The 26,757-nt window shown below is 37.8% G+C and overlaps 1 protein-coding gene across 1 annotated transcript in view; it reads left to right on the forward strand.

Moving 5' to 3' along the window:
• Positions 1 to 26,757, forward strand: part of ATG10 (autophagy related 10) — a 262,172-nt gene that overhangs the window by 155,517 nt on the left and 79,898 nt on the right. The gene's annotated exons all lie outside the window — the stretch shown is intronic.

The following is a 26,757-nucleotide window of genomic DNA, read 5'->3' on the forward strand; positions in this document are numbered from 1 at the left end:
AGTGAAAGCCTTTCTATTGCTTAGCTTAAATAAGTTACAAGGAATTACCTTTGTTGGACTGAGGTTTTTATTTATAATGACTCTTTTATATATATATAATTGGCTGTTTTACCTCAGGTGGGGGAAGGCTCTCTCCAAATGAAGTGCCCTGCAAAGTTTTGCTTTCGTTGTTGCCATTTCTTCTCCACTGTGGAAGAAGTAGAGAAAGGAGAGTGAGGGATGAGACATGCTTCCAATGACACTCTTCTCCAACCTGAAGAATACTTTTACAAATGGAAATTGCACCATGCATAATTATTTGGTTTCCAGGCTAGCCCACAATGCAATAATACTTTTTTTCTTTCTGTTCATTGTATAACATTCCAGCCATGTTTTGAGTTAATTCGGGTTTTCAGAATAGCCAGGGAGCCTGAACTAAGCGGCTTCAAGTTCAGACAGGTTACAAGTAAGTTTGGAAGCATGGTTTATTTGTAGCTTGTGGACCTCTGGCTAGTATTCTTGAGGAACCACATCTAAGGACCAAGGACCAGAAATGGTCCAGTTGGTCTCAGATGACTCTAACAAGCCCTCAGTGACTGTGTACATTAGGTTTCCAGTGAGACTTCTCTTCTAAGCTCTACGAAGTAAGAGGCAATCTGACTGGTGCACAGGTATGTCTTTTCGTTAGGATCTAGAGCGACATTACCCAATAGAACTTCCTGCGGTAATGTAAAATGTATACTATGTGAATGTTCACTTATTAATGGAGACATAGTTTATATTTTTGCTGTCTGCTATGGTAATCACTAGCCACATGTGCCTATTGAACAATTGATATGTGACTACTATGACTGAGAAACTGAATTTTTAATATTACTTACTTTTAATTAATTTAAATTTCAGTTTAAATAACCACACGAGGCTAGTGGGTATTACATTAAAAACCATAGGTCTAGAGGTTTGTAATGAGTGGAATAAAGTCCTCAATTTCATACCAGACTTGAGAATTAAGAAGTCAAGTTAATACCCATTAGAGGCTCTTTCCCTTATTATCTGGTTTAAAAATGTCATAGCTCTTAGTTGGATCCTGTTTAAAAGAATCAAAATTATGAAAAATGTAAAAGACAATTTTGAGACAATCTGGTAAATTTGAATATGGATTGGGCATTAGATGATTTTATGGAATTAATGTTATTAGGTATGATAATAACAGTGGATTTGTATCATTAAATTGCAACAGCGAAGTTTTCAGATGAAATAATATGATAGATACCTAGGGTTTGCTTTAGGGAAAAAAATATTGGCAGAGGAGTAGATGAGATAACGTTGGCCAATGTTCACGGTTCTGGAGCTGGCTGAGGACATATGGGGTTTATTATACTGGTTTTATACTTTTGTATGTGGTGAAAAGTTTTCATAATAAATAGTTTTAAATTGGGAGAGCTCCTTGTACATCAAATAGTTCAGTCTTTAGCCCAAGTTAATTTACTCAGCCATTAAATGGCAAAGTTAGGATTCAAATCTGTCATTCAGCTCTAAGTTTTATTAATTTTTTCTATGACATCACACTATATATAATTCATTCATTCATTCATTCATTCATTCATTTTGCATTTATCTTCAGATAGGGTGGGGGGGAGAGAGGGAGAAAGAGAGAGAGAAACATCGATGTGAGAGACACATCGACTGGTTGCCACCTGCACAACCCCAACGGGGGCTGGGGACAAACTGCAACCGAGGTACGTGCCCCTAGTGGGAACTGAACCTGGGACTCTGGTCCACAGGCCAAGCCAAACCAGCTAGGGCCACACTCTATAATATTTGTGATGCATGGTTCTCCATCCCACCTGCTCCATGGCCCTTGATACATCATCTTGCATATTTCCCTCTTGTGTGGGTAAGGCCAAAGTTGGTCCCTGAGCTGGCTCCACAGGTCAGCAGGGGGTAGAGATTTTCATGGCAAGCTGGATGAGGTTGGGATGTTACAAGATCCAGATCTTAGGGCTGCATACCAGTAGCTTGGGAGGGAAACCGGAGGAGCAGTATAGCTGTAGCAAGGTCAAAGGGAGAGAAAGAAACCAGGTCAGATTTCTAAGAGATCTAGAATACATACAAGATGGGACCAGGTATAAAGCTGAGATGGGACCAGGTAAAAAGCTGAGATGGGACCAGGTAAAAAGCTGAGGACATAATTTGTGTGGAAAATAAGGGGGCTGACTGTTAATTTAGTGGGGGAGGCACTTGCGTATTTCAAAGGCAGGCTAGCTGCCTTGGCATCAAGCCAGATTAACATTCCTCACCATGAAATGCATACCAGTGGTCCCTATTTATTTAATATAAAATACTTGTTACAATATAGAATTTTTATCTAGATGGGGCTATTGAGGTCATCTAATTCAACCCATTTATTTCTAAGTGTTATCAAATTCATATTGCATTTGTATTGAATTATGTGCCATGAGGATTACAAAATTTCAGTTAACTATGCCCTCAAGAAGATGTTGAGATGAGTATATAATAGTAATGATTATCCAAGTAATGTAGATATTTGGTTAAATTGATTATTGGTTAAAATAGAAGAGGAGTACTTTTATTTATTTATGAAATAAAATTTGTTTTATGAACTGCAATTTATAAGTTATATTTGCACTCATGATTCTGGTCTCAGGGCTGTTGTTACGCTAGGATTTCTCCCATCAATAAATGGACAGCCACGAAGTGTAGATTTTACATGTATATTGCCAGTGTTCATGTTTTGTGTTTAATGCTAGGAATGAGAGAGGGGGTGGTTTCAGCAAATAAGCCATTAATGCTGAAAAATAAACTAGTGAGTGGAACGTCTGTTATATCACTGCCTCACTAGGACATAACTATTTAAAAGTAAGGTAAAACAAAACATTTTAAAACATCATAATGTTGGCATTGTGGTAGTTTTCTAATTTTATTTATTTGCATCCTTCTTGGGCTATTTGAATATTTCTTCTTGAGTCCCACTTCTGAATGTTTTAGTTAAAGCTAAGACAATTTATTAAGTTTCTCCTCCTGTACCCAAATTATTCTATAGTCAAAAGCAACAAGCTCCCAAAGTAAATTCCAATAGCAGATATTTGTATTTATTAGGTACCATTAAGATAGGACTACTATGCTTATTTGTTCATTCATTTGTAATTTCCTTATATTTATTCATTAATTTAACAAACTTGCTGTGCGTTACTATTGAGGATGAAAGGGTGACTAAATCATACCCCCTATTCTCATGCTGCTCATATTCTAGCCGAGTAAACAAACGTGCAATTAACTATGACTGAGGGTGCCCATTGTTTGGCGGCAGACGCAAAGGACTATGGGAACATTACGAAGAAAAGGATTAGCTAGGAGATGGAATGGTGTTGGGGTACAGATAGTTTTCATGGAGAAAAATCTGAAGAATAAATTTGGGTTGATTATACTTACTATTATATTAATATTGGCAACTGTGAGAACCAGATTTTAAGAAAATCTATAGATGTTATCTCTCCTGGCTTTGAAGTTACTTCTGGTTTCATTGCCCTATATATATATTTCTGCAACTTTTTATCTCTGTCTTATCTGCTGTCTGGTTTTATTCATTGGATCCTGGATGATATCTCATCCATTTTAGATGATTGACCTGACTTTGAGTTGTTTACCTTTAATTTGCCTGGGCTCTCTCAAAGTACACTGCTTCCAGTAACTGCTCTTCTCTTGACCTACTGCAGCTTAAAGCAAGAGGAGCTTCAGTCACATGATCTGGCCACGCCTCCAGAGCTTCAGCCTGGGCTCCAGTGTCTTCCACACAATTTTATTTTTCTGAAACTGGGTATTAGAAAAGGAAGGTCTGAGAGGATGCATGTGTGATATGACTAGACACCAGGGTTCAGGGAATTGGAAAGTAGATAATAAATTTGGAAAGGCAGGTGATGGCTAGATTGTGAGAAACAAGAATATCATGGATTTGAGGCTTTCTTCTTTTTTTTATTTTAATCCTCACCAGAGGACATTTTTCCATTTCTTGTTCAGGTAGAGTGGGAGGGAGAGAGAGGAAGAGAGAGAGAGAGAAATATCGACAAGAAAGGGACACATCGAGTGGCTGCCACCCGCACCACCCAGCCAGGGCTGGGGGCAAACTGCAACCGAGGTACGTGCCCTTAGCGGGAACCGAACCCAGGTCTCTCTGGACCGCAGGCTGACGCTCTAACCGCTGAGCCAAACCAGCCAGAGCTGAGGCTTTATTCTTCATGCCAAATGGGACCCAGACATGATTTTCAGGAGAACTGTGACACCATCACATCTATACTGTAGAAATATAATAGTGTCATGACTGGACCATAAAAAAGAGAGATTGTGGTCAGAGAGACCAGTTAAAGAGAAGAGATAATTAAGCCCTGAATTGAGCAAGACAGTAATGATGGAGAAGAAGAAATAAATCAGAAACATTTCAGAAATTGAACTAACAAGATTTGGGAACTAATTGGAAATGGAATGGGAGGAAAAGGAAACTATTGAAGTATTTTTAAGTTTTCTGGTTTTGGTGATTAGATGGGTTATTTTTTCTTTGTCATTACACTCGTAATTAATGTAAAAAATTACACTTGTAACTTTATTAATGTCTCTCTTCTCTGTTGGACTAAACTCCGTGAGGGTAGGGACTTCGTCTTTCTTGTGTGTATTTATATTTCCTAGCACCCACCACAGTGTCTAGCTATTTTAATATTAATATCCTCAATTAACAATTGTTGACCAACTGACTGGTTTCACTCATTCAATAAATTTTTACTGGCTACTTGGCACTGTTCTAGATGAATTTTAATACCTTTAACTAAATGTGAAATACATTCGGTGAGCAGGTTCAGTGAAAAGATAATGGGTTATATTTTGGACACATTGAGATGAGATGCCTTGGATCATCTGGTTGGAAATATGAAGCTATCTAAACTTTAAAGGAGTGATCTTAGTAGAAGTTTGAGATTTGGGATGTAAGTGAGACCTAAAGCCATGGAATATTTGAGATCAGTAGCAAGGGTAAGTAAAGTGAGGCATGCTAATGACTCAAGACAGGATTCTGGGGAATATAAGTATTTAAGAGGTAAGTAGAGAAAGAACAGTTAACTGTGGCAACTGAGAAGAATGTTTATACTTTTGGGAGAAAAATCATGGCAGTGTGTTGTCATCAAGAAAAATGAAGGGAGAGTTTCAAGAAGGGTTATGTCTAGGGATATAGTATTTGTGAAATCAGAATCCCTGGAAGAGTCCTAAGAAGGTCTGGGATTCCTGAAGTATTCTCTTTTGTTTGCCTCAGAATTTGTGTCTGAAATCTTTAATTGATGGTCAAATTGCTTACTCAAAACTGTGGAGATTTTCTACTGTAACTTTATGCTTATAAAATCCAAATGAAATTCCTTTAGTGCTAGTATTGTTCACTTAATAAGGCTTTAAGTTTGTTGCCTGACTATAAACTGCAGGGGGAAAAGACCAAAATTTGGAAAGAAGTGTCTACTTTTGATGAAGTGCATGTCCTAAACTAATTTTCTCTTCAAATTTTCATGGTCTATTGATTTTTTTCACTTGAATAAACGTATTTTTCAATTGTGGTAACACTTTTAAAGCAATTAAAAGACAAATGAATTTCTAGCCATTATAAATGATTGTTAATGCATAAGGGTATTCTTTTAACATTCATGCATATACTAGTGTGTGTGGTAGAATGAGGAAGCTGTAGCTCTTTGATTTGTAAGTCTTTTTGAGTTACTATGAATTTTTGCAAAGCACAATGAAGATCACAATCTTGCTTTTATTTTATTATTTTATAATAATTTTATTTTCTTTGGAAAAACCAATTATTTTAGCAATAGACAAGGTTCCTTAATATTCATCCAGTCAGAGAGAAGTAAAAGACAGGGGAAAAGAAAATACAAATACTTGAAGAACTATTTGGCTGCAGGAATCCACTGCTTATTATATATATGTGTATGCAGCCAGGAAGATCTGTTCCATACCTTTGAATTTATAAATTGGATGGCCTACTACTCATTGAGTGTGAGAGATTTCCTTGTAAATAGATCCCATCAGCATTGTACTGTCATCCCACTAGATGATGAACAAATTCAGGCTGAAAGATTGATTATTGACAAGATTTAGAAATTACTTGATATTTCAAAATAACCAATTTCTTGCAATTATATACAAAATCTAGAGCCTAAAAGGGTTTCTTGAACTGATACACTTGATTTGAACACAATCATTACTAATTAAGCTAATTAAGAAAATTGCTTTTGAGGGTTCAACATGGATGTACTTCACTTGAAATACCTGTGAACTGTGCAAAAAAAAAAAAATTGTGCTTTCTACCTAACACCCTCTTTTAATCTTAGTCATAATTCTACTTTGGAAGGGAGTATAAAAATGAAGTGGTCATGATGAATTATTATTTAAATGTCTCAGTCACAATATCCCCAGAAAAGACTGAAAAAAATTAAGTTCAATGAAACAAAATGCCCAGAGAGCCTGACAAATGGAGCCAATTTTAGACAAAAAATGAAAATAATAATGAATATATAAAATTTATATATAAGAGTCAAGAATTTTCTTCCTTTTTCAGAGTAGTCTCTTCTGTCTTAAGGATCATTCATATAAAGTAATCCAAAATTCTAATTAAGGGGTGCAATTACACATATACACTAAAGTGGTTAAAAAGAGCATGGAAGAGCCCAGTTGCCCACAGGATAGCTTCCTGTTACATTTTCATGTCCCCTATGGCGCTGGTTCTGCCTTCTTGCCCTGTCACTTTAACATTTTCTCCCTGTATGCTTTTAAGATTTCTCTCTTAAAAGATACCAGTGATAACTGATACATTCGTTCAATTGCCTTTTCAGACTATCCTTCACTTTTCTGTACCATCCAAGGCTGTTGACCACGATCTGCTGTAAGCTTTTTCTTTTGTGATTTCCATGTCATTTTTCTCTTTATTTTTCTGCTTTATCTCTGAAGTTCTCATTGCTAGCTCCCCTTCTCCTAGCTCTAAAATATGGTGTTCCTCAAGATTTTTTTTTTTTTTTTGCCTTATCTTTTTTTTTTCTGTTAGGAATTTTATCTACCACAGTTGTTCCAGTTAGTTTTTTATGTTGATGGCTCAAATCCAAAATATCTCTAAACTTTAAAATTATACACAAAGGCAGAATTCTGGCTTTGCCTTTTACTTATTGTGATCTTAGGCAAATTTTGTAGCCAAGATCTTTAGGACCCTGTTTGGGTAATGTAGTAATACCTTATCTCATGAGGTTGTTTTTGACATTGACATGCTTAGTTTATAGAATACATATTGTACATAGTTAATGCTCAAATAAAGGTAACTATTATTAAAAGCCATTTTTATAGCCCTCTTCTCTCTTTAGACTTTTGCCCTACAGATTCAGTGCCTATAGAATCCAGATGTCTTAAATCAGAATCGCCAAATAGTACCTGCTACTATTGTCCCTTTTACCGTTAATGACACCATCATCTTCTCAGGTGTCTGACAAATGGGAGTTTATTTATGGCCCCTTATATTCAACAGTAATTTGCTTAGACAAATAAATACTCTCTAGAAACATCTCTCTCATTTGCTCCTTCTTTCCTAATACTATTCCCAACCATTTTATAAAAATCTCTTGTAACCTCCTTGAGGATCATTCTATTTAATAGGTTTCCAGTTTATCTCACCATGTCTTTTCTAATTTCCTAGTCATCCTTTAGTTCATTTCCAGATTATTGTTGAAGCAAAACTCTAATGATATTGCTCTACCACACAACTAACAATAATAATCATCATAATAATACTCTAACATTATTTTTGTACATGCTAAGAAATGTCCTAAATGTTTTACATGGCTTATTTAATCTAGTTTTACCAATAGTTTCATAAACCATCTCTTGAAAAAATGAGGAAACTCAATCTTAGAAAGCTTGCTTAGCTTCTGATGTCATTCAGCTAATAAATGGTGCAATCAAATTTCACCCCCAAGCAGAGTGAGTCCCAAATCTGCCCTCTAATTTGTTAGACTGCCTGACAGCTACTTTCTTATGATCTTCAGCACCAATCAATTGTAGTTTAAGTTCTGTACTTCAGTCCTATACAGTCTGATGTCAGATTAACAATTCTATCCCATGTCAAATCTCTTATACAACATTATATTTCAGACAAACAAGTTGACTTGCTAAATTGGCCATGAGCTTCAGTATCTTGCACCTAAGATCCTGCCATCATTTCTGCCTGGAATAGCCCATGCCTCATTTCTAACACTTGGAATAATTCTTTATTTAGTCTAAAGTATACCTTTTAAACTGAGACTTTCTGCATCCTTTCAGGCTACAATTAGGGTTGAGAGCTTTACCTACAATCCATGAACATTGTATACTTTTCATTCAGCCATATCAGTTTGCTGTGGGTTATAGTTACTTGTGGATATGACTTATAAGACTTGGCTCCCTTGCCTAATAGCACAGTTCTTGTATGACCAATAATGGGCTTTATTTTTCATGTTTTTAAAAATCTACCCAGTACACTGTCTTAGGTTTACTAGATGCTCAATTAGTGTTTATTGAATACATAAATGTTTGTGATTATGGATCTCCATAAATAGGATAATTGAGTTGGATTTCTGAAACATATGAGCTTGAGAGGCTGATATGGAAAGTATGTATATGTTAATTTAATGAGATTACCTCTTTAAAAAGACTGAAAATTTTATTGATATTCATAGTTTAAAATCTTTACATTTGAGTTGGGTTTTGATTTTCCTGGCAGATTTTTGAAGATGTAGAGTTCTGATATTTGAAATAGGAATATTAACTATTTGTCATAATAGATCATGGTAAAAGGAGGACTCTAAGAATCCTGGTAAATCAAAATACTCATAGAGCTTAAAAGCTTGACTAAGAACTATAGATACCATTCCATAATAAGCCCAGTCCACAAAGACTTGAACATACAAATATAATAATGGCAAAATTGTATTGTTAAGGAGAGTTGGTCAAACATTAGAATGCTATGGTTAATTAGTGAAGATGTTCTAGGACAGAGGAACTTTTAGCCTAAATTGAATGAGGAGGCAGCCTCGTGTTCTATTCTTGCACAGTGATGGGTTAGGCAAAGATTCAGAAGTAAGATATAGCTAATGAGTGTGATGGTGGTTATGGAGCAGGTGTGGTTTATTTCTACTGGCTGTGTGTTGTGATCCCCATTTAAGTATTGATTACTGTCTATTATCAAATTCCTTAAGCAGTTCTTATATGTTTTATCCATATACATAGTCTCTGTCTTTTCTTTATCTTTTCATTTCAAATTTATGGGTCCTGGATTTTGGCAACAATATAATTGGAGAATAACAGTGTAAAATCTGTTTTTGTTGTTATTTTGTTCAGTCTTAATCTAGGTCTCACTTTTTATTGATGCCTTTAGCTTTTTATTGTAGTATGTCTTGTCTTTCTCTTCTTTTTCTTTATTCCCCTTCCTCTTCCTCTTTGTTTTTCCTCTTCTCTCCTTCATGTGCTTTCCTCTTTTCCCAAATGTCTTAATCTGGTAATTGCTTAAGAATTTATTCCGTGCCTTTTTTTTTTTCCCCAGAAAAGTCAATATGCTTCTATCTATATTATTTTATTTATCTCAAGACGAATCTAACGGAAAGATAGAAGACATCAAGAAACTACTTTCTCACAATCCTTGAGCCACACTGTGTTTTGGAATTCAGAATTTGGGGGATTTTAGAAGTAATGTGATTTTATAAAAGTAAATTCTGTATTATGTTTCATTCCTAGTGGTGTCTGGACAGCATGCCCATGGTCAAAGATATTAATATATTTTTAGTGAAACAACCTGGATAAAAAATAGAATAAATAAAGACTAAAAAGTCTCATGTACAAATTCCTACTTAAGGAAGCAGTCCTCACAGGTATGAGATGGTGAATACACATTTCAACTTCTTACCGCTGAGGTGGGGCTACCCAGTGTGTCCTGGATATTCTCAGCGGGAAGCAGCCCTGGTTGCCCACAGTGGGAATCTGTTCACTAGTGACCCTGACTGCTTTCTTTCCCACCCTACTTATTTCCCCACTTCCTTATGGGTGCACCTGAAATCATTGACCACATAGATTACTTGCATTTAAATCCTCCTCTCAAGGTCTTCTCTGGGAGTAACCCACCCTAAGACGTGGACCCCAAATAGAGCCTGGATCTTGGTTTAAAGAATAGTCTTGCAGACTTGCGTGTGATTGTTAACCACCGTTTTCCATGTTTTTAAATTTCTTAGAGTTAGGGGATGTTATTAGAATAAGAGGGACCTGCTGTCAATTTATAACTGCCACTGTTTGTGTTGACATACATCACTGGCTTTCTTGCTGCTGCTGCCATTTCCGGGTCCCACTGCCCATACTGCAAGCCCACTGTCAATTTGGAAATCGTGGCTAAGTTTTTAAAAAAATCTTAGTATTTTAAGTATTTGCCCCCGGTCTCAGAAAAAATGCTTATTCTCCTGGCTTTGAGGTGCACAAAAATTGATCTCCAGTGGCTAAATCTCTGACTGACCCATGGGGGAGGTGGCAGGGTGATTTGGTTTGGAGAAACCTGTTTTGAACCCTCATATTTCATCATGTTGGGTATAGGGTCGAGTCTGACCCTTTGATATTTATTGTTATACATGATTTTGTGTTCACTTTCTTACAAGTGAATTGCTTCAGTTAAAAGTTGAAGTTCTTGCCCTGGCTGGTTTGGCTCAGCGGTTAGAGCATAGGCCTGCAGACCAGAGAGTCCTAGGTTTGTTTCCCATTAAGAGCACGTACCTAGGTTGCAGTTTGTCCCCGGTCCCGGTTGGGGTCGTGTGGGTGGCAGCCAGTCAATGTGTCTCTCTCACATCATTGTTTCTCTCTCTCTCCTCCTCCCTCTCTCCCTCCTGCTCTATCTGAAGATAAAGGAAAAAAAAGAAAAAAAGTTGAAGTTCTTGACACAACTTTCAATCCATTGTAAAAAAAGTGAAATTCATTTATAGAGGAACCGAAATCATTAATTACGTTGTAGCTCCTTATCTTTTTTATGGTACACGTATTGCTGTGGGTATAGTGCTCTAAAACATCTGCTCAGCAGTCCATTATAGCGGCACAAGAATGCTTTTACATGAATGCCATAAAGTAGCAGATGCTTCTTAACGACGACTTCCCAATTCATTTAGGAAACAAGTCAGTGCTGGATTTGGTTTTTCCTTCAAGTGTGGCAACTGTGCAGGCAAATGGTTCCAGAGAGGTTAGAACTGACAAATCAAGTCGTTCTGTATAATTTTTTAGGATGCTGCAAGTTAGTCTAAAAGCCTTATCTAATAGCACTTTAATAAAATTAGCATTTTCCTTCTATGCAAATAATTCTTTACCATAATAAGTAACCAGGAAAATACATTAATTCAGTATTACCAGCATAAGCTTCTTTTATTTCCTTTGGAAACTTCTGCTGAATGTTGATTTATCATTAGCATTACAAATAGAAAAAGTGGTTGAAAGCCCAGGCTTAGTAACGGGGAGATATGGGGATCCAGCAATTGGAAGACAAACGTAGTTCCTTCCAGAAGCAATTTGTGTCGCCTCAGAGACAGATCATGAGCCTCTGGTGATGTCCACATGCCCCTTTGCACCGGCCTTGGCAAGGCAGGCCTCCTCCTCAGTACATACACAGGCGGTCATCCATAGGGTGTGTTCTGAAGGTCCGAAGGGTCCCAGAGAAGCCACCACTGCTGTTCCTCACCCCCTCCCCCGTACCCCCTCACCCCTTTGCCACATCTTGGTCCCTGTTGCAGACAGTTCCTGGGCAGAGATTCGCTAACATTTCCCTGTTCAGGAAAGCTTCCCTCAATGGCGAAGACTCCTATAGCATTACTGTTGGTAGGTGTGTCAGGTCCCTTTCCTCTGAAGATCAGATCAGAAGGGCTGAATTGGGGAACTTTGTGTGAAGTAGGAAAACAAAATCCTGAAAAGGTAGATGTAAAGGATGCCAAAGATTAATTTGCCTTCTTCATACTTTTGTTAAACGGTGATCTGGGCCGCCAGCGCAGTCTTTAAAGTGATGGATGCACCCAGAGTGCTTGCAGATCAATCCACCCAGATGTGGGCCGTAACAGACCTGCTATATTATATTTATTTTTTAATGCAGATTTACTAATATATGTCTGGAGACCACGTGTCCTATTTGGCACTCAAGGCATCCGGAAACAAACGGTGGGAGCCAGACAGAGCAGGCAGCTGACTGCGGCCTTCGCTCCTTTGGGTGCAGTTACCTCGCAGGCGCTGTGCCCTGAGTTTGCCGGGGTGCTATCACCCAGCTCCAGGTAACACAGCGGCTGCTTGTCAGGCTGGGGGCCTGAATGATGCCTGCTAAAAAACTCTCAAGAACAAAATCGTGTATGTAAAAACAAAAGTATAAGCAAATCTTTCCAAAAAATGGCTCTCCAGATTTGAAATTAAGATGACATGGGATAGAATTTATATTTACTGTTGTCAGTCATGACCCTCGACCTGGATGTATATTGTGCCTGACCATAGCGGGAAGCTGTCTGTGTTGGTAAACCACCCACTGAAAAGCATCCAGAACGTGAAGACAAACCTCTTACAGCTGGAGAAGGGGCTTGAAATGTGTGTCCTGATTCCCTAAGCACAGCCAGTGATAGACTTCTTCCATGGGGAGCTACGTGCCTTTCCTAGCTGTTACAACCACTAAAATTACCTCGCAAAAAACGGAAAAGGAACTAAAACCAGACCTTTGAAATGCTGTATCACAATTAAGATTTAAAAAACAAAACAAAAAAGTACAGCAAATTGCCCTTATCAAAGTATTACAGGCCAAAAAAGTGTCTTCACCATTAATAAGTAAAATAACAATATTTTTCTGTAACACTTTATTTGCTGTGTGGATTTACGCATTTGGAACCCAGGGCTCATTGTCTATGTGCAGATTAGAATGTGATTGTTTATCAAGACAAAGGAATCATCTCTTGGTTTTGAATTAAGGCTGCTGCTCTTAGAGCTGGAGACAGAGGCAGGACACTGGGCAGGCAGGACCTGGGCGTTTGGTGGCCTGCTGTCTGGTGGTCCAGGGCTGTGATCAGGCCTGGCTGCAGCCGCAATGCTGCTGAGGCCTGGAGCTCAGTGAAAGGCAGGCAACCATGTGCTCATTTGCATGCTATTTACATGTGTGACCATTTTTAGGTGTTAACTTTTTTAACGGGCATCTTAAAATAAACATTTTTGCAACTTTCTTCAGCCACAACCATTAGACCAGAAAGCTGAGTGCAAAAATGGGTAAGATGCCCAAAGAGTACGTGAGGGCAAGAGGCCAGCTAAGGTCCTTGAGTGGTCAGAGCCAAGAGCAGGGTGGGAAGACTACTTCCATCACTAGCTGGATTGTCACCTAACTAAAATAAGTACTTGGGAAATATTATTCCTTCCTCTTTGTTTAGCCTTTAAGGTTTTTAATTTTAATGTGGTTTGCAGTATACATATTATACAGAAATACATGTTCATAATTGATGAAAAGGTAAATATACACAATTTATGGTGAGTGCTTAGATTGTTTGACTCCTGGAGTTATAATCAACAAAGATTAGAGACCTCTGATTTATAGGATGGAAACAGGAACAGACAATTTATACTCATTCCATTTATTTATTCCACTTAACGAATCCTGATTGAATGCCCACTATATGCCAGATACTGTTTGGGATGCTTGGGAGACCTGAGTGAACTTGGTCGGTGTAAGCCCTGCCCTCCAGGCACTCACATGCTAAAGGGTGTGTGTGTGCCATAGCAGGAGAAGACTTTCCCCAACCCCAGACCAGATCAGGCCCCAACATGCATCCTTACATTCTCACACCATTTGCAACACTATAATCAAATAATTATGCAATGATTTGTTTGTCCCGTACTCTAACTCAAGTTATAAGTGCTGAAGAGCAAAGATTGTGTCTGTTTTGTTCACCAGCATCTCGGCAGCACTGTGCCCAGTACATGGTGGATGCTCAGTAATCATTATTGAGTGAATGTGTGTGTGCTCCACACACGGCGCACATGTATGCACACGTGAGTGTGAGCAGAGCTGAGAAAGAAATAGGAGGGGCTTGCTCATGCAGAAGCTGTTGCTGAGCGCAGGAGAACATGTAGCAGACAGGACGAAGTGTACAAGGAGACTCTTTAGTGGGCTATAAGAAGAGTTTGTAGGAAGAAGGTTGGATGGTTATAGGTGACAGGGGTGACAAGTTCTAGGTGCTAATGCAGTCTGGTGAACTTGGACAAAATAGAAAAGTGTTTCTAAAAATCCCTGTGGGTGGATGATATCATTAAAATAAAAATAAACCTTGGGAAACATGATTAGGACAATAAAAGGGTCAGTGTTTCATTTCATAAGACTGGTCGACACCTGAAACAAAAAGGTTAAAATCTCACACACCCACTTAATAGATGTGGCGAAATTATGCATACCCTGGAGACTATGTGTGCTTTTTTCTAATAGCGCTTACCACGATGATAATTTTATTGTTAGCTGTGTGGTGATTTAACATAGCTCCTCCCGTTAGGGCACAATGTCTGTTCTCTCCTCTGTTCCCAGAGCCTAGGACAGTGTCTGGGACAAGGGTAGGAACTGTGGCTTGCTGCCTATTTTTGTATACAAGCTAAGGCTGGTTTTTAAAGTTTTATATGGTTGAAAGAGAATCAAAAGAATAATGTTTTATGACATTCACATTATATGAAATTTAAATTTTAGTGTCCATAAATAACATTTTATTGGAACAAAGCCACACTCATTAATTTACATATTGTCTAGGCTGCTTTCATGCTACAATGGCAAAGTTAAGTGGTTTTGACAGACACATAACAGTGCACAAAGCTTAAAATATTTACTGTCTGACCCTTTAAGAAAATGTTTTCTGACTCCTGGCCTAGGACATAGAAGATACCCTGTAGCATTTAATGAATCAATGAATAAGTTCATCAATATACCTACCTATTATGTGACAGTTTTACACTATCTTGTTTAATACATTTTCACAATGGAAACATGGGAGGAAAGTACCATCATTTAATAAGTAAGGAAACTGAGGCTCAGAGGGACTAAGTAATATGCCCATCCATTGAGTGTCAAAGCCAGGACTTGAACCCAAGTCTAACTTCAAATTCCATGCCCTTGCCACATTTGACTGTACTATGCTTCTCGAATATCTAGATGTTCTTACTTGAAATTTGGCGTGTATCTTTTCTTAAAATTTATTTTCCTTTGTTGACTTTAGAGAGAGAGGAAGTGAGAGGGAGAGAGAGAGAGAAACATTCATGAGAGAACATCGACTGGCCGCCTCCTGCACGCACCCCGCTGGGGATCGGGCCCACAACCTGGGCATGTGTCCTGACCGGGAATCCAACCAGCGACGTCTTAGTGCATGGGTCAGTGCTCAACCACTGAGCCAGGCTGGCTGGATTGGCATGTATCTTTACACCCTAGCAGAAAGAGGAGAACTTTCATGGTGCTCTTGTTGCTGCTGAAATAATATTTAAAAACAGCACCATGTCTTTGTCCTGGCATAGGCACAGAGCCTGCCTGGTATGCAGTACGTACCTATGGAAGTCTTAGAGGATTATCTTGGTTTTTTAAAAAAAGCAAACCAGCCCTGGCTGGTTTGGTTCAGCCGTTAGAGCATCGGCCCGCGGACTGGGGAGTCCTGGGTTCAGTTCCCGCTAAGGGCATGGACCACTGTTGCAGTTGGTCCCCAGTTCCAGTTGGGGTCATGTGGGTGGCAACCACTCACTGTATCTCTCTCACATTGATGTTTCTCTCTCTCTCTCTCCCCCCACCCCCTCCTGCTCTATCTAAAGATACGTGCAAAATGTCCTCGGGTGAGGAAAAAAAAAAAAAAGCAAACCAGTAAAGCCCCATTCACATCTACATAAGCCAGAGACAGTTTGGAGGACTGGGAAGGAGCTGAGGGCTGACTTGGCCCTTTAGGACAGTTCTCTGCTCGTTCTTAGGTGCGATGCTCCTGCTGTAGGATCCGCAGCTCTTCGAATTACTGCAGTGCTTGCCTCTCAGTCTATTATCAAGACCTTATCATTTTTCCTCTTTGGCAGTGAAATTTACTCATTTGTGGATTTGAGTATAGAAGTTTATTCATATGCTAAAGGAATTTGCAGTTTATTCATCAAGACATTTAAAAATCTCACTTGTTTAAATTAGGGTAGTGCTATCTCTTACTTTAGAAAATGACTGCAGCCAAACTTCAGCCTATTGGATTCAATTATCATCATTCTATTAAGGTTCAGAATTTATCATCCCTTCAGGAAATCTAATGTGACATCCAAAGATAGAAAAAAAAATAGAAAAGGGGGAAAGTTCACCAAATGGAAATGCAGGTCCTTTAATAAGGGTCTGCTTACTACTTATACAAATACAATAAAGTGATACTAAAGAAGGCCTGCAGATGAACTTGAAGGGGTGGGCAAACTCAGGTCGGGGGCCCACAGCTTGTTTGTGTAAATGAGGTTTCCCTGGAAAACAGCCATCACTCGTTTCCATGTTGCCAGCGGCTGCTTTCTCGCTCGAAGGGCAGAGACGGTGTGGACCACGAAGCCTAAAGCATTTACTGTCTGGTCCTTTCAGAAAATGCTTACAGACCTGGAACAAGGGATATAAGAAAAATCTGAAGAGCTAGGATTGTTTAATATGGAAAAGAGAAATCCGAAGACCATGAATAGGTTCATACTTATGAGAGGATGTCATATAAAAGATGACTCTTGTTTCTTAATTCTCTGCAATGATAAACCCAGTGGAAACCGATTTATCCTATAGCAGAAGGACGTTTTCTGGCTCCAGGGTTAAAACATAGAGTGGCGTACAAGGCAACTCTTACACATTGGTGGTTATATGCATGGTGCAAATTTTACCCCTTTTAGCACCCCAAATTTCACTCTTAAAGATTCTTTTTGAGCCCTGGCCGGTTTGGCTCAGCAGTTAGAGCGTCTGCCTGCGGTCCAGAGAGACCCGGGTTCGGTTCCCGCTAAGGGCACGTACCTCGGTTGCAGTTTGTCCCCAGCCCTGATTGGGTTGTGCGGGAGGCAGCCACTCGATGTGTCCCTTTCACATCAATGTTTTTTTCTCTCTCTCCCTCCCACTCTATCTGAACAAAAAATGAAAAAATGTCCTTGGGTGAAGATAAAAAGAAAGGAAAAGAAACCCAAAGACTATGACCTTAAGTAAAGAATCCCAAAATAGACCCTCCACATACTCATGAGGCAAGGCTTCCTGGAGTGTTCTGCTGACCACTTGCATTAGCTTCACCTGCAGTGATGACAACAAGGTGGACTCAAGTCCCATCCCAGCCCTGCTGAGTTCAAAAGCAGAAGTTTGAGGTTGGAGCCTGAGAGGACGTATGTTTAACATTCCATACCCCTCAAAGTCTGAATGTCTTTGCAGAGGGAATGAGCCCTGGGCTTGGAGCCTGGAGGCTTAGGTTTCTTACTTGCAGGGTGACCTTGAGCCTTCCTCCTAGAGCAGGGGAGCAAATGACATAATGTACACATATGTGCTTAGAAAAACTGTAAACCCTTATAACTCATGCTTTCTTATGTAACATGTAAAGGGTAGCTCTGAATAAAAATACATTGGACTGATTCTGAAACTCAGAAAACCAGGTACAAGTCTTTCCTTCTTCTTCTAGTTAGTCATGATTTCTATAAGAAATTTCTGATTTTCAAATGCCTTATCCTGCTAATTCTGCTTTAGTTCAAGAATCTTAAAGAGTAGATAAGAAGAACCTAAGTTTTCTTTTAAAAAGTCCCTCTGAGCCCTTCTGATTCTTTTCTAGAATATAATGCTTTTTTACCTCTTGTTCTGGACTAATTGTCATTGGCATATGATAGGTGCTATTAAGCGTTATTACTTTTCCCTCCTGCCAGGGAAACTGTCTCTCTGGCATGGACTCTCAACAGTCTCTTCCCCAGTCTGCCCTGTACTCAGCCTATTTGCTGGCTGCCCTGCTCTGAGCTCAAGCTGTTTTATAGTCTCCTGCACAGTCCTGAAGGAAGCAGGGCCCAAGAAGTACAATGGAGCCGGATACAAACATCCAGAAAACTGCCAGATGTGCTCTCGCGGGGTTCTGTGTCCTCTCCCTCCTGCCTTGCCCTTGAGCTTGCCAGGCTGCAGAGAAGGATTTAATCCCACGGGAGACAGTGTCTTTCTCTCAGTGGGAACCCACATTGGCCATGCTGATGCTAATTCACTCCCCTCTGATGGATTTGGGAGAGCAAAGAATGGAGCCTCTTTTTTTTCCTTAAAAAAAAAAAATCACTCACTCATTTGTGGAATGTAATGAACATAACAGTCTGAGGAATGGGGTAGTCCCAGAGACTGGAAGTGGAGTACAGACTGACAATCCCCAGAAGAGGGGGTGGTGGGGAGAGATAAACCACAGAACTTATATGCATGTGTGCATGAACAATGGACATGGACAACAAAGCTGGGGACAGGATGGGGAGGGGAAAAGGGGGGGAATCAGTGGAGGAAAAAGGAGAAATAGCTGTAACAAAAATGAATTTAAAAAAGTCAACTCAGATATTAAAATTTAATATGGAAGCAAAAAAAATCAGGAGTAGTGATAATATTACTGAGAAAGGGAGCCTCGCTTTAGCATCCTTGGGATCATCTGTTGACCACCCCTTGTTTCACAGTCACCCCAGATGCTGTCAGACACATGGCTGCCTGTGTTGAGCCCTCTCTTATGTCCTAGATACTACATTTATGGTTGCTGAAAGAATACCATCACTTGCGAAGGCTCTTGTGATAATCACATACTCAAAAGCCACAGAGACCATGAAAAAAGAATCATTCTAGGAGTAAAGAGAGACCACCTCAATGTAAAACGATCAGCACATGAAACAAAAAAGGTCCTGCTTAGTGAAAGTCTCACATAGATTATCTTTCTAATTTTAATAATTAAAATCTTTCTTAAGGGATTGATTTTTCATGGTTTAGCAAAAGACTTGGACAGTTTTTATCACTTCTGAATATATGGAGAGGCTGTTGGCTCAGGAAAATCACAGGAAGTTTGTTACTTAGCCTGTTTTCCCATTGTGATCAGACGCCTTGTGTGTCCACTCAGAACCCGCACTGCCCTCTCCACTCGGGCTTCTTGGCTGTGATTCCGACCCGTTAAAGTTAGGTTTGAATTGAAGACCTGACTGGTAGAAGATTAACAAATAGACTCCCTTTTCCTCAAGGGGTATTATAAATAAAGCCCCTTACTTATATTTTTGCAGTAATAGTAATAGAGATTTTTAGTGATAGAAGAAAAGTTTTTCTTCCTTCAATTACTTTTCCCTGCAGGCTAAATAGAGATAGGATCTCATTTCCTTAGCCCAATATACCATTTGGGTTTGCTTTCAATAAAATATCTATGCAGTGTCTCCAGCATGATCCCTATTTAATGGAAGTTAGTTGTAAAGCTGAATTCCTATCAGATTTTCTAAAGGAAAGATCACTGTCAGCGTATTGTTAATTGAATTAAATAAAATCAAGATTTCTGTAGTTAATGCGAACCACTTAATTGTTTAGCTCCTTGAATGATTGTAATTTTCTAAACACAGGTATCATTTAATGAAATAGCAACATTTTGAGAAAAATAAATGTACGTGTGACTTCTTTTTCTAATATATTTTTTTTTCATCCTCACCTGAGGATATGTTTCCATTTATCATCAGATAGAGTGTGAGGGAGGAAGATAGAGAAAGAAACATCGACGTGAAAGGGACACATCAAGTGGTTGCCTCCCGCACGACCTGACCAGGGCTGGGGACAAACCGCAACCAAGGTACGTGCCCTTGACCGGAATCGAACCCGTGACTCATTGGTCTGTGGGCCAATGCTCTAACCACTGAACAAAACCAGCCAGGGCTCTAATAACTCTTAATATCAAATTAAATATATCCAAATCCTTTAAAAAACATAATAAAATAATAAAAATAATAAAATATTATCAGCCTTACCCAAAATGTTAATATTATGTTGTCTAGAACATAAATTCAAATGAACTATAGCAATGGTAAGGAGTGGCATACTATAGTCCCAAGCAAAATGGCAGCAGTGTCAGTAGACATGGGTTATAAGGCCTCCCTATGCCTCCACCTACCTGGATGACACTGGGGAGACCACCAGCCTTTCTGGGCCTTGTGTATATCTGCAAGATGAGTATGTTAAGCTAGATGGAATGATTCATTATTAGGGTTCTGTGATTCTGTGTACTATAACATGGTATCAAACTTTTATCTTAAGGTTTTTATTCTGGAGAATTTAAAATATTCACAAAAGTAGACAGGATGGATAATAACAGTAAAACACCCATGGACTCATCAAGCAACCTCAACAATCATCACCCCATGGCCAGTCATGACTCTCCCACATATCTGCCCTCTGACCCCTGTCCTATGTGACTATAAAGCAAATCCCAGATCTCAGGTGCTGTTTAACATAATCCCTCTGCCATCTGTTTTGTTAGCACCCCAGGTCTTAAAAATTTTATTTTGTTTTTAAAAATTGTTTCACTCTTTCTTTCCTTTTTGTTTTCAATTGAAAAATTTGAGATATCTGTAGGTTCACATGCCATAATAAGAATTAATCTGAAAGAACCCACGTACTCTACCCGATTTCCCCCAGTAGCAATACCTTGCAAAACTATAGTATAATATCATGTATATGTTCACATATCTAGCACCCCAGTCAAGATACAGAACAGTTTCACTACCATAGGATTCCTCATGTGGCCCTTTTGTAACCACACCCACTTTTCTCCACCCCCCACCCCCAGATATTAATCTTCTCTGTCCTTCATATCTAAAATTTGATCACTTCAAAAATGTTATGTAAATGGAAACACAGTCTGTAACCATTTTGTTTTGTTTTATTTCAAGGAGATTTATTTTTTAATTACAGTTGACATGCAATATTATATTAGGTTCAGGTGTCTGCAGCATAGTGATTAGACATTTATAAACCTAGCGGAGTTATCATTCTGATGATCTAGCACCTATCTGGCACCATACATACCTATTACAATGTTATTGACTATATTCCCTATGCTGTACCTTACATCCCCGTGACTATTTTAATAACTGAGAATTTGTACTTCTTAATCCCTTTTACATTTTTCATTCATCCCTCAACCCCCCTCCTGTTTGTTGACCATCAATTTGTTCTTTGTATCTATGAGTTTGTTTCTGTTTCATTTGTTGGTTTGATTTGTTTTTTAGATCCCACATATAAGTGAAACCGTATGGTATTTGTCTTTCTCTGTCTGACTTATTTTATTTAGCGTAATATCCTCTAGGTACATCCATGTAGCTGCAAATGGCAAGATTTCATTTTCTTTATGGCTGAATAATATTCCACTGTATATATATACCAGTTCTTTGTACATTGGTCTATCAATGGACATTTAGGTTGCTTCCATATCTTGGCTATTGTAAATAGCAGTGAAGAAAGGGGTGAATATATCTTTTCAAATTAGTATTTTGGATTTGTTTGGATAATTACCCAGAAGTGGAATATCTGTGTTTCTAATTTTTAGTTTTTTGAGAAACCTCCACACTGTTTTCCATATTGACTGCACCAATTTACAATCTCATCTACAGTATATGAGGGTTCCTTTTTCTCCACATCCTTACCAACACTTATTTGTTCATTTATTGATGATAGCAGTTCTGACAGGTGTGAGGTGATATCTCATTGTGGTTTTAATTAGCATTTCTCTGATTATTAATGATGTTGAACATCTTTATATATGTCTATTGGCCATCTATATTTCTTCTTTGGAGAAATGTCTGTTCAGATCCTCTGCCATTTATTTATTTATTTATTTATTTATTTATTTATTATTTGTATGTGCCCCTAGTGAGAACCGAACCCGGGACTCTCTGGTCCACAGGCCGACGCTCCAACTGCTGAGCCAAACCGGCCAGGGCTGCCTATTTTTTAATTGTATTGTTTGTCTTTTGGGTGTTAAGTTACATGAGTTCCTTATATATTTTAGATATTAACCCCTTAGCTGATGTATCATTGGCCAATATCTTTTCTATTCAGGCGGTTGTTTTTTCATTTTGTTGATAGTTTTCGTTGCTGTAAAAAATCTTTTTAATTTGATGTTTATTTTTTCTTTTGTTTCCCTTGCCTGGGGAGACATAACCAAAAGAAATATTTCTAAGAGCAATGTCAAAGACTTTATTGCCTATCTTTTCTTCTAGGAGTTTTATGGTTTCAGGTCTTACATTTAATGTAAGTTTTTATTCCATTTTGAGGTTATTTTTGTATTTGGTATACAAAAAAATTGTCTAGTTTAATTTTTTACATGCATCTGTTCACTTTTCCCAATACCATTTACTGAAGAGACTGTATATTCTTTCCTTCTTTGTCATAGATTAGTTGACCCTATAGGCATGAATTAATTTTTGGGTTTTCTATTCTGTTCCATTGCTCTATGTATCTGCTTTTATGCCCGTACCATGTGATTTAGATTACCATAGGCTTGTAGTATAGTTTGATATCAGGTAGCATGATACTTTCAAGTTTGTTCTTCTTTTTCAAGATTTCTTTGTCTATTTGGGGTCTTTGTGCTTCCATATAAATTTTAGAATGATTTTTGTTCTAGTTCTGTGAAAAATGCCCTTGGTATTTTGATAGGGATTGTATTGAATTTGTAGATTGCTTTGGATAGTATTGGCATTTCAATGATGTTAATTCTTTCTATCCATGAGGATGGTATAGCCTTCTATTTATTTGTATTTTCTTTAATTTCTTTTTTCAATGTCTTATAGTGTTTTGAGTAAAGGTCTTTTACCTCCTTGGTTAAATTTATCCCTAGGTATTTTATTGTTTTGGATTGGCTTTTATTCTTGCATAATTACTGGGAGATTCACACAGGTAATTGTGTGTGTCAGATTTGCTCTTTCCATTGCTGAGTAGTGTGGAATAATGTACCACAGTTTGTTTAACCATGACCTATTGAAGAACAGCTGACCTGTTTCAGTTTTTGGCTGTTCTGAATAAAACTGTTGTGAACATTTATATACAGATTTATTCATTTTTCTGGGATAAATACCCAAAGGTATAATTGGTAGGATGTGTGATAAGCACATGTTTAGTTTTATAAGAAACTGGCATGTGGTTTTATATTCCAAGCAGGAATGTATGAATGATCTAGTTTCTCTGCATCTTCACCAACATTTGAAGGTGTCATTTATTTTAGTCATTCTGATAGATATGTAGTGGTATCTCATTATTGTTTTAATTTTCATTTCCCTGACGGCTCATGATGTTGAACATCTTTTTCTAATGCTTATTTGTCATTTGTATATCATCTTTGGTGATCTTTTGCATTTTTACTCCTTCATTTGCTTTTTCTTCAGATTTGGGCTGGAGGTGGGGTTGCTGGTAAATTACCTATGAAGTTTGCTATAGTTTACTTAGGTGGAAGGATCAGATCTGTTACTCGTTATGGTTCTCAGCTCTGCGTTAGAGTCACTGGGAATACGAAAATGAATAAGCAGAAAATATGTAGAAGTTTGTGATTTCCAAATTGCATGACTTCAAGGGATGATATTTGCATGGGTATCGTAAAGGTAAACACAAATGATGGAAAGAGCCAGCAGACACAGGCCAGGGTTTCAAATTAATTTAATATGAGTTTAGTATGCAAAATGTTTTTGCACATGGATGGTTTCCCACAGCAAGGAACTGAGTGATACCACAGCACTCCCAGTAGAGGACTACCCCCCAGCCTTTAAATCCCCTAAAGCACTTGGCTGCCAGTGAGAACAGTGACTGGACTGAGACTGCTAACAGGCTCCTCGAGAAGCTTCTTTTATTACTTCTCGCTCAGTCCTGGGCCTCCTAACTCTTCCAGAAAATTTACATCTATGTGTAATTGATCACCAGTTGCAAGTACCTGGTGTCAACTCCAGCACATGCCTGAGTGCTTAATTTCAGTGTGGGCGAAGGACGTCTTTCCAGGAATTTTATTCTCCCTGGCAGGACTGAGTTTCAGGCAGTCTATTTCTGTAGTTTTCTGCAGAAATTAAGGATTCCATTCAGTGTTTACTTACGAATTCAACAGTGATTGTCTAAGAAGAGAAATAGCTCAATAGAACAGAATAGGGTATAAACACACACACACACACACACCCCTAATTTATGGTAAAGGTGGCATGAAAATCAATGGGAAAGATGGACTTAAAAATCATATAGGAAAAATTTCTACCTCATACAATACATGAAAACAAAATTTAGATGTGTTAATGACCTAAATGTAAATTTAAAAACATGCACGTGTGTGAGTATGTGTGTATATAAAATAAGAGTTTAACATTTTTATAATTTTTAAGGATTAAGTGGGACCTGGCTGGAAGCCTTTAATGAAGACAGGTACAGATTTAATTACATAAAAGTAAAAAAATTCTTTACGATAAAATTAACAAGAAACAATTTAAAAGAAAAGTGAGTGAAAATATTTTATACACATACACTCACCTCACATATACATATCACATATTCTTGCACACCTTTGTTTTTCTGTCGTTAAAAATATATAGATAGATATCCAATAATAAATTATTATTTCTAATATACAAATAATTTATGTAATCTGATAAGAAAATACAAACTAAATATCAGAAAATTAGCAAAGGATAAGAACAGGCAAATCACAGAAGAATACAAATTACCAATAAACAGATGAATAGTGATGTTCACGTTCACTAGTAATCATGAAACTGGAAATTAAAGCAACGATATTTAAAAACTCATCGAATAGGCAAAAATGTAAAACATAAATAACATTTAGTAGTTGTGGGCTGTGGGTCATTCTCACATATTTTTGCTGGGAATATATTTTGCTGAGGACATATTGGCACTATCAAAATTTAAAGTGCACATATCCTTTGCACAGTAATGGCTCCTTCAGGAATTGTACCATAGAAAACAGAGATGTAATAGAGGATGTATGTACTAAGATAATCAGTGCTGCATTAGGTGTAGTAGCAGAAAATTATAATCAACCTGAAATATCTAGCAATATAGTAATGTTAAAAAAAAAACTCTGTGGCATAGTCATGCAGTGGAAGAAAATGAAACCATTAAAAGGAAGGAGCAAAATCTGTAGCACTGACGTGGCGGCACGTGATAGGATGCCCTTGAGTGAAAAATCAAATCAAGAACTTACACACATACAGCATGGTTTAACTAGCAGTAAGTGGGTGGATGGGTGAAGTGTGTATGTGTGTATATGTAGTTGTAGACCAAGAAATTTTTTAAAAGTCTGGAGAAATACACAATGACCTGCTAAAAATGGTTACAAATCTGAGGTATAGAAGTGCTGGGTTGAGAGGAATTTTATTTTTCATTTTATGACTTATGCCAGTGTTTGCAATTATTTTTTACCACAGAAATATAATGTTTTATGATGTTGAGAAAGAAAAGAAATTATAAATGCTAAACAACCCAATTATTGACCAAAAAGACAGAATTTTGTTAAAAGAATTGCTTTAAAAAAAAGATATAGCTACCTTTGCTTGATGCAAATTTAAATAAACAAACAGAAAATCCTCCTTCTGGCTGCCGTATTAATTTTCTGTATCTGGAGTATTTATTTCAGTGATTTCTCTCTGGTTATTTAATTCGTGTGTTTAACTGACAGTGGTTATGGGAGTTTAGTGAAAAACTATTTTGTACCTATCTCCAGCTGTGATTTGTCTCTCCCAATGAACTGAAGGTGAGTGGGAAATTCGTATAGCAGATACAGATCTGGAGAGGAGTGTGTGGCGTATCTCCACAGGAATCCTTATTTCATATTGATAAAGCTCAAAGTCGTTCCTGTAGCTCTTTCTGATTGCTCATTGTCGTTGTTACTGTTGTAATGAGAGGGAGAAATGAGCCAAACCAACCTGCTTCTTTCCTTTGGCTAAATTAATTTCAAAGGAAATTCTCCAATCCAAATAAATAAATGAATGTGGGTGGGATCAGATTCTGACTCAACATGTCCATTTAATTGCTTCTAAACATTAAGATACATTCTTAAGAAACCTTCACACATCATTAAAAAATCAACCAGTAAAGAATGATTGGGTGAGACATGAACTGGCTATAACCATCTTTGCTCACAAAACCCTATTTAAATTGACATTAATATGTGCCTTCTACTCTACTATTATAAATCAAGATTTATTGTAGAAATATACCAAAGACAGCACAATAATAAAACAAATTCAGCTCAGGTTTTGAAATGTACCTAACAAACTCAACCTCTTGCAAAATAACTTTCTTATTCAAAATGGAGCTGGGAATTGTTCAGCACACAATGAATCATCTTTTGGCAAGTACAATAGAATCTTTAGGGACATTTCACAGCCTCTTGTTCAATTGTTAGGATGTTTTTAGCTTTCACAGGTAGGGAAGAAGGTAGCTTGTATAGCCATCATCTTGTTGCTAAAATTGAACAGTAAAGATTTTTCAGAGTTGCTGTTGTAATAGATCTTTTTGCTGCTTTTTTTTTTTTCTTCCTGTTTCTTTATCCAGAGCTGCTTTGTCTCTCAAAAACAATCTGGAATTACTTAATGCTAATGTTTTCTGGTTTTACTATTTACCCAGGACTCAAATGATAAACATTAACGTGGGAAACTCCCTTTTCCTTACCTCATAGTTCTATATTTATTTAACTGTTATTCTGC

Source organism: Molossus molossus, unplaced genomic scaffold (assembly GCF_014108415.1).
Source record: "Molossus molossus isolate mMolMol1 unplaced genomic scaffold, mMolMol1.p scaffold_m16_p_3, whole genome shotgun sequence".
In the NCBI taxonomy this organism is placed as follows: domain Eukaryota; kingdom Metazoa; phylum Chordata; class Mammalia; order Chiroptera; family Molossidae; genus Molossus; species Molossus molossus.